Source organism: Lutra lutra, chromosome X, assembly GCF_902655055.1.
Source record: "Lutra lutra chromosome X, mLutLut1.2, whole genome shotgun sequence".
Classification (NCBI taxonomy): Eukaryota; Metazoa; Chordata; class Mammalia; order Carnivora; family Mustelidae; genus Lutra; species Lutra lutra.
In genome coordinates, this window is record NC_062296.1 from 74,942,244 (window position 1) to 74,958,314 (window position 16,071).

At 36.9% G+C, this 16,071-nt stretch overlaps 1 protein-coding gene across 1 annotated transcript in view; it reads right to left on the reverse strand.

Moving 5' to 3' along the window:
* The window catches only part of IL1RAPL1 (interleukin 1 receptor accessory protein like 1), a 1,432,909-nt gene that overhangs the window by 691,092 nt on the left and 725,746 nt on the right, over window positions 1-16,071 (reverse strand). The window lies entirely within an intron of this gene.

Below are 16,071 nucleotides of genomic sequence, written 5' to 3' on the forward strand. Positions count from 1 at the left end.
GAATACTAATTATTTTTCCTTTGTATATAAGTCATTTTATAAATACATGCTCTTTTATTTCTTTGACAATGCTTTAGGTAAAATAATCCATAGCTTAAAATTAAAGATTGATAAGGCTTAACCGAATTTTAAACTTCAAAAAACTATACTCATCTATATTCTGATAGAAATATTTAAAATGTATATAATTATTTACACACATATATTTTTATTTTATTTTTTTGCAAATCTTTTATCTTGTTTATTTTTTTACCATTAACCTGTTTTCTTTTCTTTTTTAAATTTAATTTAGTTTTTTTTTCAGTGTTGCAAGATTCATTGTTTATGCACCCAGTGCTCTAAGCAATACGTGCCCTCCTTAATACCTACCACCAGGCTCACCCAATCCCCCCTCCCCTCCAAAACCTTCAGTTTGTTTCTGAGTTCACAGTCTCTCATGGCTCATCTACCCCTCCGATTTTCCCCAACTCACTTCTCCTCTCCTTCTCCCAATGTCACCCATGTTATTCCTTATGCTCTACAAGTAAGTGAAACCATATGATAATTGACTCTTTCTGCTTGATTTATTTCACTCAGCATAATCTCCTCCAGTCCCATCTAGGTTGATGCAAAAATTGGGTATTCATCCTTTCTGATAGAGGCATAATACTCCATTGTATATATGCACCATATTTTCTTTATCCATTCATCTGTTGAAGGGCATCTTGGTTCTTTCCACAGTTTGGCAACTGTGGCATTGCTGCTATGAACATTGGGGTACAGATGGCCCTTCTTTTCACTACCTCTGTGTCTTTGGGGTAAATACCCAGTAGCATAATTGCAGGGTCATAGGGTAGCTCTATTTTTAATTTCTTAAGGAATCTCCACATTGTTTTCCAAAGTGGCTGCACCAACTTGCATTCCCACCAAGAGTGTAAGAGGGCTCCCCTTTCTCCACATGCTCTCCAACACTTGTTGTTTCCTGTCTTGTTAATTTTGGCCATTCTAACTGGTGTAAGGTACTATCTCAATGTGGTTTTGATTTGAATCTCCCTGATGGCTAATGATGATGAACATTTTTTCATGTGTCTGATAGCCATTTGTATGTCTTCTTTGGAGAAGTGTCTGTTCATGCCTTCTGCTCATTTTTTTTTTAAATTTTTTTAATATTTATTTATTTGACAGAGAGACACAGCGAGAGAGGGAACACAAGCAGGGGGAGTGAGAGAGGGAGAAGCAGGCTTCCCACCAAGCTGGGAGCCCGATGCGGGGCTCAATCCCAGAACCCCGGGATCATGACCTGAGCCGAAGGCAGATGCTTAACGACTGAGCCACCCAGGTGCCCCCTTCTGCTCATTTTTTGATGTGATTATCTGTTTTTTTGTGTGTTGAGTTTGAGGAGTTCTTTATACATCTTGGATATCAGCCCTTTGTAGTGTCATTTGCAAATATCTTCTCCCATTCTGTGGGTTGCCTTTTTTGTTTTGTTGACTGTTTCCTTTGCTGTGCAGAAGCTTTTGATCTTGATGTATATATTTTTAAAACTAGACAAGTCTTCTCACTTATCTTTTAAGGTAATGGAATAAATTTTCTAAAGCCATTTTATAATAAAATCATATACTTGTACTTAGTGATTTACTATTTGTACTGCTGATATTCTTGGTATCTCTCTCAAAACAAAACACAGTTAATCACAGATAAAGCCAGAAAGCAGAATGATTTGAGTATATTAATTTTTAATATAGGTAATTGGCTCTGGAGCTCAGGTTTATTAAAAAAAAGAGTAACATGTAATTCAGATAAATTTTCATAAAGAGGCAAAAAGTCTGTAGCTAGCCTATGCTTTTGGAACTATTTACATACACATGTGTACCTAATTTTTATTTTAAGATTTTATTTTAATTCCAGTTAGTTAATATGCAGCATTATATTTGTTTCAGGTATACAGTATATTAATTCAACATTCCATACATCATCCTGTGCTCATCATTACAAGTGCCCTCCTTAATCCCCATCACCTGTTTCACTCATCTCCCCATGCCCCTTCCCCTCTGGTAACTATCAGTTCGTTCCCCGTAATTAAGAGTCTGTTTCTTGATTTTTCTTTCTCTTTCTTATTTTTTCCCTTTGCATGTTTGTTTCTTAAACTCCACATGAGTGAAATCATATAGTATTTGTTTTTCTCTGACTGAATTATTTCACTTAGCATTATACTCTCTAGCTCCAGCCATGTCATTGTAAATAGCAAGATTTCATCATTTTTTATGGCTGAATAATATTCCATTGTATATAATATACCACTTCTTTATCCATTCATCAATCAATACATACTTGGGTTTCTTCCATATCTTGTCTATTTTAAATAATACTGCTATAAACACCAGGATGCATGTACATCTTTCATTCTGTATTTTTGTATCACGGTGGCTGAACCAGTCTGCATTGCCACAAACAGTGCATGATGTTCCTTTTTCTCCACATCTTTGCCAACACCTGCTGATTCTTGTGTTGTTGGTTTTAGCCATTCTGAGAGTTCTGAGGTCATATCTCATTGTGGTTTTGATTTGCATTTCCCTGATGATAAGTGATGATGAGCCTTTTTTAATGTGTCTATTAGCCATTTGGATGTCTTTGGAGAAATATTTGTTTATGTTTTCTGCCTATTTTTAACTGTATTATTTACACATGTGTATCTTTAAACAAAACAGAATCAAGAGTATTTCAAAAAATACATAGCTACATGCAAAGAATGAATCCTGGAACACTATATCAAAAACTAATGATGAATTGTATGGTGACTAACATAACATAAAAAAATTATATATCCTATTGATTACCTTGCATTTTTTAAAAGCTAAATTACCAATGACACTTTTCTAATAAGCTCAACATCTATAATTTATATATACTTTCATAGAGATGGAAAAAATAAGAGAGAAAAATAGCTGTCACAAAGTCCTTGCCCTTTGCTCTGTAAAAGGTGAAAGGAGCCAACGAGACCTGAAGCTTAGTCTATTGGTTTAGAATAACACATAAAATCAAGCATTATGTTTGGCTTATTTTCTCTGTTAAGCTGTGGTCCTGCCAGATTTCAGACTTGGAACCTCCAGATCTATGAAAGAATAAATTTCTGTGTTTTAAGACAGAAAGTTTGTGGTAAAGGAGTAATATTATGGTTCAATATACTTTGTGAAGTTATGTAGTAGTTAAAGTAAACAGTTACATAATTTCATTCGTCCAATATTAAGAGTACTTTTATAAGCTAGGTTTATCCTTTAAATCTATGCAGATATTTTTGTGATTTTGTGGTTGAGTAATTCTCAACTGCATGTCTTGCTTGTAAAAACCTTAGAATGGGGGGGCGCCTGGGTGGCTCAGTGGGTTAAAGCCTCTGCCTTCGCTCAGGTCATGATCCCAGGGTCCTGGGATCGAGCCCTGCATCGGGCTCTCTGCTTGGCGGGGAGCCTGCTTCCTCCTCTCTCTCTGCCTGCTTCTCTGCCTACTTCTGATCTCTCTCTTAAAAAAAAAAAACACCTTAGAATGGTATTCTGAAAAATAGCTTGTAGTATTTCATGCCATTTGGTTTATTTCTTTTTTTTTTATTCTATGAATTATTTACTACAGATCTTAAAAACAACCATAGTAATAATAAGTTAACATATTGCACACCAAACCACAAGTACTGTGTTCATTTCTTTACATATAAAATATCTTACAATTATGATAATAGCCTCATGAAGTAGGAACTATTATTATCCTCATTTTTCAGAGGGCAAAGTTAAGCCTTCAGAAAGTTAAATCACTTTCCTAAAGTTATAAATCTAATAATCTTGATTTTTTAATGTCAAGTCTGTGCCATACTTAACCACGAAATAACCTCTTTCAACATTACATTTCAAAAATAACTTGAACATTTGTGTGGGAAAAAAAAGAATATATATGAAACAAGATGTTAAAATTGAAGTTGGAACTAGGCACCAAGTTACAACAGATGTGAAATACTAGTGTGAGTTACAAATCACTAAATAGAGATTTTCAACGGAAATGGGTAAGCATCTGCTCCTCACTCCTGAATTCTGCTGACTTTCAGATTAGAAGTGGTTTACAAAAGCACAGAGGTTAAGATTTTTGTGTAGATACTTCTTCAGAAAGAGCTACTATATGCCTCCTTGGGGAAGAATTGGGGATTATGACCCATCATTTCCATTTTTATGGGACCTATTCAAAAATCTATGGAAGTTGAAGTGGGAATAAATAAGTAATAGAGTTCACCTCATACCTGACAGGGGCAAAGCAGCTGCCAAAGGGGATAGATGAGACTGTGTCCTAAAACTTTGGGGGCAAATGATGTGTACTGGTCTCTGTAAGACTTACCAGCCCAGAACAGTCTCATCTTAAGTCCACTGTTCCACTGTAGTTATTAATAGTTTTCCTTTTACTCACAAAAGTATCTCAGTTTGGACAATAAATTATATGGTCTTTCTAAGGTAGGAACACACATCAGACAGCCAACATGGGGGATTAACTTAGGTTCTGTCCAGTAGCCATCTAAAAGAATGGAGGAACCTTGACAGCAAGAACTTGGAGGAGAAGCCTAGAATTTTCAGAGAGAAGGATAGAGTCATCAGTCTCCTTTACAAAGAATAGGGAAGGATCCACCTGTGTCAAGGAAACTGCAGGAGATGGTGGGGTGGGGAAGAAGGAGACAGGGAGGAGGAGAGGGAAAGGGAGAAAGGAGAGGAAAGAGTGAAACACATGTTTAAATAGCCATTAGGCCCAGCAAGCTCTTTATAACAACACCTTTTTCTGCCCCTCTCCTACTCTGACCCTGAAACAGTCAGAATGTGCTGGAAACCTGTGGGCAGGAGCGGAGAAAGCCAAGGGAGAAAAGTAAAGATGCCTGCCATGCCTTCTTTTTTTGCTGTAATCTTCCTATCTGGAGAAGCTTAAGATGGGTAATGGGATACAATATAATGCCAACTCAAGTTCAGAGTTTTGGAGGCTACCTTGGACTAGACATTCTAGTTAATGAATTAATACTTATGATTAGAGTGGCCCTATGGGTCTCTACTAATTAAAAGTGAGTAAAGAAAAGATGACGCCTACTAAGTAAATCTTTATGGATGGCATTTGAGTATGTCCCAAATGGTGCTTGTTCAAAAATCTTGATTGTATAAACATTTTTAAAAATAGTAAGGAAGGACGCCTGGGTGGCTCAGTTGATTAAGCATCTGCCTTTGGCTCAGGTCATGATCCCAGGGTCCTGGGATCAAGTCCCACATGGTGCTCCCTGCTCAGGAGGGAGCCTGCTTCTCACTCTGCCTGTTCTGCCTGCAGCCCTCTGTGCTTCTGCTCTCTCTCTGACAAATAAATAAATTAAAAAAAATAGTAAGGAAGATGTGGTCCATATACACTATGGAGTATTATGCCTCCATCAGAAAGGATGAATACTCAACTTTTGTAGCAACATGGACGGGACTGGAAGAGATTATGCTGAGTGAAATAAGTCAAGCAGAGAGAGTCAATTATCGTATGGTTTCACTTATTTGTGGAGCATAACAAATAGCATGGAGGACATGGGGAGTTAGGAGAAGGCAGTTGGGGGAAACTGGAAGGGGAGGTGAACAATGAGAGACTATGGACTCTGAAAAACAATCTGAGGGGTTTGAAGGGGCAGGGGGTGGGAGGTTGGGGGAACCAGGTGGTGGGTATTAGAGAGGGCACGGACTGCATGGAGCACTGGATGTGGTACAAAAACAATGAATACTGTTATGCTGAAAATAAATAAAAACAATAGTATCAAGATCTAATTCATATAACATATCATTCAAGTGTATAATTCAATGGTTCTTAGTATATGCACAGGATTGTGCAAACATCACCACAAAGTAATTTTAAAACATTACATCTCTCTAAAAGAAACCCCATATGCACGAACAGTCACTCTCCTACCCCCTTCCCACATTTTAGTAAAGAGCCCTTTATTCAGAAAATAAGTAATAAATAGTATTATCCAGCTAAAAGTTTAATTTAATGTACAAATTAGAAAACAAAAAGAAAATAGTCTCAGAAAGAAAACTGCTTAAGGTTAAAAAGTTAGTAAATTAAACTAGCTGCAAAGAATCAGACAGGGGCAAAAACTGGAAGTTAAGGGATATAGTAAGTACATATATTTCAAAGACCAGGTGCCAGAGTAATGATGATATTCATTTAAGAACGGGGAGGTGAACTGATCTCCATCATTGAGAGTAAATAATATAAATCAACTTTCATTTCTTTATTTGCCTTTTTCATTTCATAGAGTACAACGGGAGAGAGACTGTAAGAAGACAGTAATTATAGCAGTCATTCTCAATCAGGCTACATGTTAAATCACTGAGGTGGCTTGTAAAAATACCAACATCTTAGTACTCAGGAGAATTAAATCTGAGTTTTAGAGATTCTATTTTGAAGCCAGCATTCAACCATTGCTATATAATGTAGTAATTCTTATGAGGATCGTGGCTATGGAGACTGCTAGGGTTTGGGAGGGAAGTGAATAGACAGCAAATTTAGTTTATATACACTACCTTCCTCTTTTTCTATAGAAATATTGTGTAAAATAATGGGAGTGTACTGCCATGTGGAAATATGGCAGCAGAAAGATACTGAAAACCATTACTATACAGGAAAGAACAGAAATTCTCAAACTCTGTGAAGCTGGTACAGATTCCAACCCCAATATGACAATGGGAAGTCACATAAATTCTGTAAGCCTTGAATTTTCAACTGGGCAATGGAAATAATAATAATCCACTTATTTGCCAGGTCATTGTGAGGACAAAAAAAAAAAAACTGTTCTCAAAGCTACTAGTACCAAGGTGTAACACATGGTGGCTATGTTTATTCAAATAAGTCAGTGTACATAGTTAACATAAATTAAATACTTATCTCTTTATCCGGCTTTTCATTTAATGAGGTAGTGAGGTCTGACCCTTTGAGAAAATGTATTCTCAATACAACTGATAAAGTATCAGTAAAAATACATTTACAAGATCAACACAGATGTAAGCAGCAAAAGGCAGCATTACATTATATACAACATACATACATACATACATACATTATATAACTGTCTATACTTGAGAGTGGAGTGGTTGCAAAGTATTTTGCTTCTATCTGGTGTAAGTTCAAACTCAACAATAAGCTTCCTGTTTGGACAAAGATTGACAGTCTCTGGCAAGGCATACCAATGAGGTAAACAGATACTAAACTAGATCTAAAGTCATAAATATGCCTTTATGTACAAACCAATTAATCATCAATAAGAAAAAAAGGTGCAGAGCAGTTTGTTCAAAGACAATTGTCAATGAAGTGACAAAATGCCTTGAATGAAATCAGGTGTAACTTTCTCCTATCTTAACCTCCACAAAATAAAAGAGAAAGAACTGCTTTGATTTTTCTCTATAGCTACATATATAAGGCTTTCAAAGAGATGCCAATATTTTTATATGAAAATATATAGATAATTAGGCACTTAAATGACCAGGAACATAATAATAGGAATCATTCCTTGTGAAATATATCAACTCACTGAAATGATCTATGATTATATATGTATCTGATTTTTAAAAATTTTCAATAGAAAGAGTACAGATGACAAAATAATAAAGTTTAGAATTGAAAACAAATATGAGAAAAGGACAATAGCAATTCTTGCCTATTAATTTTAAATACCTGCATATGGAAGGATGTGGAATGTAAATGAATGAAAATGTGAAAAACTTTATCTATCCTCTGCAAATATATTCCTGGGTGACTTTTGATAGCTTCATTAAATTAAAAGATGTTTTTCTAGAGCTTACTATGTGACAGGTTCTATGCTAAGTGCTTTAGGTTCAAATGTGGTTAATAAATGCATACTTTTCTCCTAGAAAGGATCAGCTGGGTGACTGAGACATACATCATACTTTATTGTTCTTAACTGTCTATATGAAAATATTTCAGGGATATTCATAGTGACCATAATATCAATAAATTAATCTAAATATCTGTCAGAATGGAGGAATTACTGATTTTAAATATAAAAGCAAAGAACCAAGAAATAAACAACAGAATACTCCACACAGAGCTATATATAAAAATGTTAAAAACCAATAACAGCCACTTTGAAAAAAAATTAATTAAATCATCTCATAAATTAAAAAAATACAGAATAGCTGGTTCTTACTGGCAAATTTCACAAATTTAAAATATCACTGAATAATAACAACAATATAAAACTGCATTTATATGAACCACCTTTGTGTAAGTGTAAAGCAGTGATGTAGAATTGTTCATGTTATCATATAAAAATTTATGAGGAAATAAACTAATCTTATTCTTTAAAATGAAGGAGATTCTTCAAAATCTAAAAATTCCATTCTTTTGTAAATGACTGTATGTGTGTTCAGTTATGTGAAACTGTGTGTGCTTTTGCAGAAAGAAAGACTAGAAAACACAAGAAAAAATATTTGACCCAGGGTGTGGTAATAAGAATGAAAGAGAGGAGACAGAACAAGAGGAAACATTTGGCAAAATGTGCAAGGTTTGGTGACTGAGGATATAGAGGACTAGAATGACTCTTCTGTTTCTAACTGAAGTGATACTTAGAATGCCATACTAGCATGCACCCAAATGTTTATAGTAGCCATGTCCACAATAGCAAAACTATGGAAAGAGCCTAGATGTCCATCAACAGATGAATGGAGAAAGAAGATGTGATACACACACACACACACACACAGGAATACTATGCAGCCATCAAAACCCCCGAAATCCTGCCATTTGCAATGATGTGGAAGGAACTAGAGAGTATTATGCTAAGCAAAATAAGTAAATCAGAGAAAGGCAATTATCATATGATCTCTCTGATATCAGGAATTTGAGAGGCAGGGCAGGAGGTCATGGGGGGAAGGGAGGGAAAAATGAAACAAGATGAAACTAGAGAGGGAGACAAACCATAAGAGACTCTTAATCTCAGGAAACAAACTGAGGGTTTCTGGAGTGGAGGGAGGTGGGAGGGATAGGGTGGCTGGGTGATGGACACTGGGGAGGGCATGTACTATGGTAAGTGCTGTGACTTGTGTACGACTGATGATTCAGAAAACTATACCCCTGAAACAAGTAATACATTATATGCTAATTTAAAAAAATGCCATGCTAGAAGGTGAAGGTAAGACTTAGTATGAGTCTGGACATGGTAAGTTTGGTGTACCTGTGGAACCACTAAAGAGAAACATCAGATGGAAAAGCAAAGGCTGGGAGAAGGCCTGGGCCACTAAGACGGTACACAGAGTGAGAGGAGAAAAGGACTGGGGATGGAAGCATGGCAGCCTCTACATCTACAAGGGGACCAGAAGAAGAGGAGCTCATGGAGAAATACTGCTAAAGGGTTCACAGAAGAATGAGAACAGAGGACGGTGTCACAGGAAGCAAGTGTGTTGAGATTTTTTAGGACAGAGTAATCAATAGTGTTAAGTGCCAAACAAAGACCTGGTAAAGATCACCTAGCACATATTCACTAGATTTACCAATACAAAAGTTGTCATTCATCATAAAAATAATAGTTTGTGCACAGTGATGGGCAGAGTCTGGACTGCAGGGGAATTTGGAAGAAACAGAATATTAGGCCATGGAGACAAAGAACTGAGACTACTTCCTTGAGAAGTTGGGCTCAGAAAAGGAGAAAAGAAAAACATGGCAGTTCCATGATACAGAAGAAAAGATGAAGATGACAATAGAGTTGAAAGAGAAAAGGAAGATACAAGAATCAAGGATGCATGTGAAATAATCTCTCAAGTGGAAGATGAGACCCTCATCCCTTGAGACAGGAAAAAAAGTATGAATTTGTTGTTTTCATGAATACATTTGTAATTAGGATATAGAGAAAGCACGAACATTCATAGCAATACCATTAATAGTCTCAAATGTTTAACAACTTATGGGCAGGATACTGGATAAGGGAAGAGGAAAGAGAAAAAGGCTCAGAGGGGACTTGAGAAAAACAACTTTTGAGAACTTGAGAAAAACAAGTTTTGACATTGTCTTTCAGGGAAATAATAAAAACATCTGAGCTCCAACAAGTGTAAAACTGCTAAATAGCTCTCACCACTGTGTGAGACTACAATTAATAAACACATCTGGAGAAAATAACTCCATGAACTCAGCTTCTGTTATTATTTTTTTCCTGTTATATAGACTCATTATTTAAATTTATTTTATTTTATAATGTTATTGGAAAATTAAAGATGTTTTTCAAGTATGGATTGTTATTATAAGATTTAAGTTTCACAACAGTGAATATCATTCAGAAAAGAAGCTTAAAGGTTGGAACATTAATAAGAAAACCTCACTTAACAGTAAGTAATTAAAATTGATTTATATTGTTTATATTTGATTTATACCTCTGCATACATTTGTTCCTTCTGTTTGTAGGCACATATCTGTCCTATAAGTCACATAAATATCCTTTCCATGACTTTCCAGGAAATGTGCACATAGAGTAATTGCCAGTAAAATGTAGAGTGGCATCCCATATAGGACTCTGGATTATTAAATGAAGCCCAATGTGAAATATGTAAGCCTGATGATTCACAGACCTGTACCCCTGGTGCAAATAATACATTATATGCTAATAAAAATAATTAAATAAGAAATCAAGCCCAAATTTAGAGAATTATTGTCTATCTTTACTACTCTTTTCAAAAGGAGAAGGGTAATATAATCTAACATGCCTTTAAGAAGTCTTTTGATGATTCTAAATTATATGACTTAAAAGAAAATATCACTGCATGACTCCACAGAGACACACACAGACACACAGACAGACACACCCCACACATTGTATATACTTATATGCATGTTCATATTTTTCAAAAATATAAAAAGTAATCATTATAATGAATTATTGGTGTATCTGTTCCTGTTTATAAATATCCACCAATGTACTTCACTTCAAGAGGCTCATTTTTTTTTCAAAATGAAGGTGACTAACATAACAGAAAAAAAAAGACCATTAAAGACATACATGTTTCTTAAAAATAAAAAATTTAAAAAATAAAATGTAGCTTTCATTTTAGCAACTATAAACTGGTTCAAAGTGATAGCAGCACTCTAGCAAGAGGTAAGCTCCTACTATTGGCTCTGTCCGGAAACAACATGGAATTCATCTTACAGGACCTCTATCACATCTCCTGGACCACTTGTTAGAACACATTCTCTTCTTGTTTGTAGCCAAAATTCTCTGTGTTCTCTTGCATGTGTTGTGATGAGCACTGGGTGTTATAAATAACTAAGGAGTCATTGAACACTGTATCAAAAACTAATTATGTACTATATGTTGGCTAACTGAGCATAATTTAAAAAAAGGAAATACACTGTATTTTGTGTCAGTGACAGCATGTATTCATCAAAAGAATGTAGATTTTCTTCATCTTAGCCTTTATCACTCTCCTTAATTCTCTACCTCCTGAGTATAATCAAAACCTCTTAGAAATTCTTGTCTTTCACATTAAATTATTAAAAAAGCTTAGAACTTTGCTGCTTTAAACTAATATTTGAGAAAAGTCATTGCGCATAAGGCCGGTATCACTGTGTTTGTAGTGATCATGTAGTTTTAGTCATGAAAAACATATTCAACTCAATTTTTACAAAAACAGGAATTTGCACCTGTTTCATGAGCCGAGATGCCTTTCAACAGATGAATGGATAAAGACGATGTGGTCCATATATACAATGGAGTATTACTCAGCTATCAGAAATGATGAATACCCAACTTTTACATCAACATGGATGGGACTGGAAGAAAGTATGCTGAGTGAAAAAAGTCAAGCAGAGAAAGTCAATTATCAAATGGTTTCACTTGTGGAACATAAGGAATAGTATGGAGGACATTAGAAGAAGGAAAGGAAAAATGAAGGGGGGGGGAACCAGAGAGGGAGACGAATCATGAAAGACTGTGGACTCCAAGAAACAAAAAGAGAGTTTTAGAGGAGACGGGAGGTGGGGGTATGGGTTGTCCCAGTGATGAGTATTAAGGAGGGCATGGATTGCATAGAGCACTGGGTGTTATATGCGAACAATGAATCATGGAATACTACATCGAAAACTAATGACATACTGTATGGCGACTAACATAACATATAAAAAAGGGGAAAAAAAAACAAAAATAGGGATTTGTCTAAAATTTTTGATGATGATAATGAGTTTTTGAACATAAAACATCATACTGATTTCATCTTTCCATGTCTATGAGAACTTAAACATGCTTGAGAGTATTGTTTAATCTTAAATTTAATAAAAAATATCATCTTCTGGGGAGGAGTCAAGATGGCGGAGAAGTAGCAGGCTGAGACTACTTCGGGTAGCGGGAGATCAGCTAAATAGCTTATCTAAAGATTGCAAACACCTACAAATCCAACGGGAGATTGAAGAGAAGAAGAACAGCAATTCTAGAAACAGAAAATCAACCACTATCTGAAAGGTAGGACTGGCGGAAAAGTGAATCCAAAGCGACAGGAAGATAGACCGCGGGGGGAGGGGCCGGCTCCCGGCGAGCGGCGGAGCAACGGAGCAAAATCAGGACTTTTAAAAGTCTGTTCCGCTGAGGGACATCGCTCCAGAGGCTTAACTGGGGTGAAGCCCAGGCGGGGTCAGCGCGGCCTCAGGTCCCGCAGGGTCGCAGAAGGATCGGGGGTGTCTGAGTGTTGCAGAGCTTACCGGTATTAGAACGGGGAAGCCGGCTACAGAGACAGAGCCGAGGAGTGACTCTCAGCTCGGGGTTGCCTTGAACCGGTCGCAGGCTCGGTCAGCTCGGAGCGCGGCCAGAGGCCAGGGTGGCGGGAGTCATTGGGCGCTGTTCTCTGAAGGCGCACTGAGGAGTGGGGCCCCGGGCTCTCGGCTCCTCCGGGCCGGAGACTGGGAGGCCGCCATCTTCATTCCCATCCTCCGGAACTCTACGGAAAGCGCTCAGGGAACAAAAGCTCCAGAAAGCAAACCCGAGCAGATTACTCAGCACGGCCCGGGTAGGGGTGGTGCAACTCCGCCTGGGGCAAAGACGCTTGAGAATCACTACAACAGGCCCCTCCCCCAGAAGATCAATGGGAAACCCAGCCAGGACCAAGTTCCCCTACCGAGGAGTGCAGTTTCAATACCAAGGAGAGCGGCGGAATTCCAGAGGAGAAGAAAGCAAAGCACGGAACTCATGGCTTTCTCCCCATGATTTTTTAGGCTTGCAGTTAATTTAATTTTTTTTTCTTTTTCAATTTTTTTTTCTTTTTCTCTTCTTCTGCTAAATTTTTTTTAACTTTTACCGTTTTCTTTTTTAACGTTTTTTAAATAGTTTATCTAATATATATATATTTTTTCCTCTTTTTATATTTTTTCTTTATCGGCTTTCTTTTTTTTTAATACTTTCTTTTTTTTTTTTCTTTCTGAACCCCTTTTTATCCCCTTTCTCCCCCCTCACAATTTGGGATCTCTTCTGATTTGGCTAAAGCATATTTTCCTGGGGTTGTTGCCACCCTTTTAGTATATTACTTGCTCCTTCATAAACTCTTATCTGGACAAAATGACAAGGCGGAAAAATTCACAACAAAAAAAAGAACAAGAGGCAGTACCAAAGGCTAGGGACCTAATCAATACAGACATTGGTAATATGTCAGATATAGAGTTCAGAATGACGATTCTCAAGGTTCTAGCCGGGCTTGAAAAAGGCATGGAAGATATTAAAGCAACCCTCTCGGGAGATATAAAAGCCCTTTCTGGAGAAATAAAAGAACTAATATCTAACCAAGTTGAAATCAAAAAAGCTATTAATGAGGTGCAATCAAAAATGGAGGCTATCACTGCTAGGATAAATGAGGCAGAAGAAAGAATTAGCGATATAGAAGACCAAATAACAGAGAATAAAGAAGCTGAGCAAAAGAGGGACAAACAGCTACTGGAACACGAGGGGAGAATTCGAGAGATAAGTGACACCATAAGACGAAACAACATTAGAATAATTGGGATTCCAGAAGAAGAGGAAACAGAGAGGGGAGCAGAAGGTATATTGGAGAGAATTATTGGAGAGAATTTCCCCAATATGGCAAAGGGAACAAGCATCAAAATCCAGGAGGTTCAGAGAACCCCCCTCAAAATCAATAAGAATAGGTCCACACCCCGTCACCTAATAGTAAAATTTACAAGTCTTAGTGACAAAGAAAAGATCCTGAAAGCAGCCCGGGAAAAGAAGTCTGTAACGTACAATGGTAAAAATATTAGATTGGCAGCAGACTTATCCACAGAAACCTGGCAGGCCAGAAAGAGCTGGCATGATATATTCAGAGTACTAAATGAGAAAAACATGCAGCCAAGAATACTATATCCAGCTAGGCTATCATTGAAAATAGAAGGAGAGATTAAAAGCTTCCAGGACAAACAAAAACTGAAAGAATTTGCAAATACCAAACCAGCTCTACAGGAAATATTGAAAGGGGTCCTCTAAGCAAAGAGAGACCCTCAAAGTAGTAGATCAGAAAGAAACAGAGACAATATACAATAACAGTCACCTTACAGGCAATACAATGGCACTAAATTCATATCTCTCAATACTTACCCTGAATGTTAATGGGCTAAATGCCCCAATCAAAAGACACAGGGTATCAGAGTGGATAAAAAAACAAAAACCATCTATATGTTGCCTACAAGAAACTCATCTTACACCCGAAGACACCTCCAGGTTTAAAGTGAGGGGGTGGAAAAGAATATACCATGCTAATGGACATCAGAAGAAAGCAGGAGTGGCAATCCTTCTATCAGATCAATTAGATTTTAAGCCAAAGACTATAATAAGAGATGAGGAAGGACACTATATCATACTCAAAGGAACTGTCCAACAAGAAGATCTAACAATTTTAAATATCTATGCCCCTAATGTGGGAGCAGCCAACTATATAAACCAATTAATAACAAAATCAAAGAAACACATCGACAAGAATACAATAATAGTAGGGGATTTTAACACTCCCCTCACTGAAATGGACAGATCATCCAAGCAAAAGATCAACAAGGAAATCAAGGCCTTAAATGACACACTGGACCAGATGGACATCACAGATATATTCAGAACATTTCATCCCAAAGCAACAGAATACACATTCTTCTCTAGTGCACATGGAACATTCTCCAGAATAGATCATATTCTTGGTCCTAAATCAGGTCTCAACCGGTATCAAAAGATTGGGATCATTCCCTGCATATTTTCAGACCACAATGCTCTAAAGCTAGAACTCAATCACAAGAGGAAATTTGGAAAGAACCCAAATACATGGAGACTAAACAGCATCCTTCTAAAGAATGAATGGGTCAACCAAAAAATCAAAGAAGAATTGAAAAAATTTATGGAAACAAATGATAATGAAAACACAACAGTTCAGAATCTGTGGGACACAACAAAGGCAGTCCTGAGAGGAAAATATATAGCGGTACAAGCCTTTCTCAAGAAACAAGAAAGGTCTCAGGTACACAACCTAACCCTACACCTAAAGGAGCTGGAGAAAGAACAAGAAAGAAACCCTAAACCCAGCAGGAGAAGAGAAATCATAAAGATCAGAGCAGAAATCAATGAAATAGAAACCAAAAAAACAATAGAACAAATCAACGAAACTAGGAGCTGGTTCTTTGAAAGAATTAATAAGATTGATAAACCCCTGGCCAGACTTATCAAAAAGAAAAGAGAGAGGACCCAAATAAATAAAATCATGAATGAAAGAGGAGAGATCACAACGAACACCAAAGAAATACAGACAATTATAAGAACATACTATGAGCAACTCTATGCCAACAAATTTGACAATCTGGAAGAAATGGATGCATTCCTAGAGACATATAAACTACCACAACTGAACCAGGAAGAAATAGAAAGCCTGAACAGACCCATAACCAGTAAGGAGATTGAAACAGTCATCAAAAATCTCCAAACAAACAAAAGCCCAGGGCCAGACGGCTTCCCGGGGGAATTCTACCAAACATTTAAAGAAGAACTAATTCCTATTCTCCTGAAACTGTTCCAAAAAATAGAAATAGAAGGAA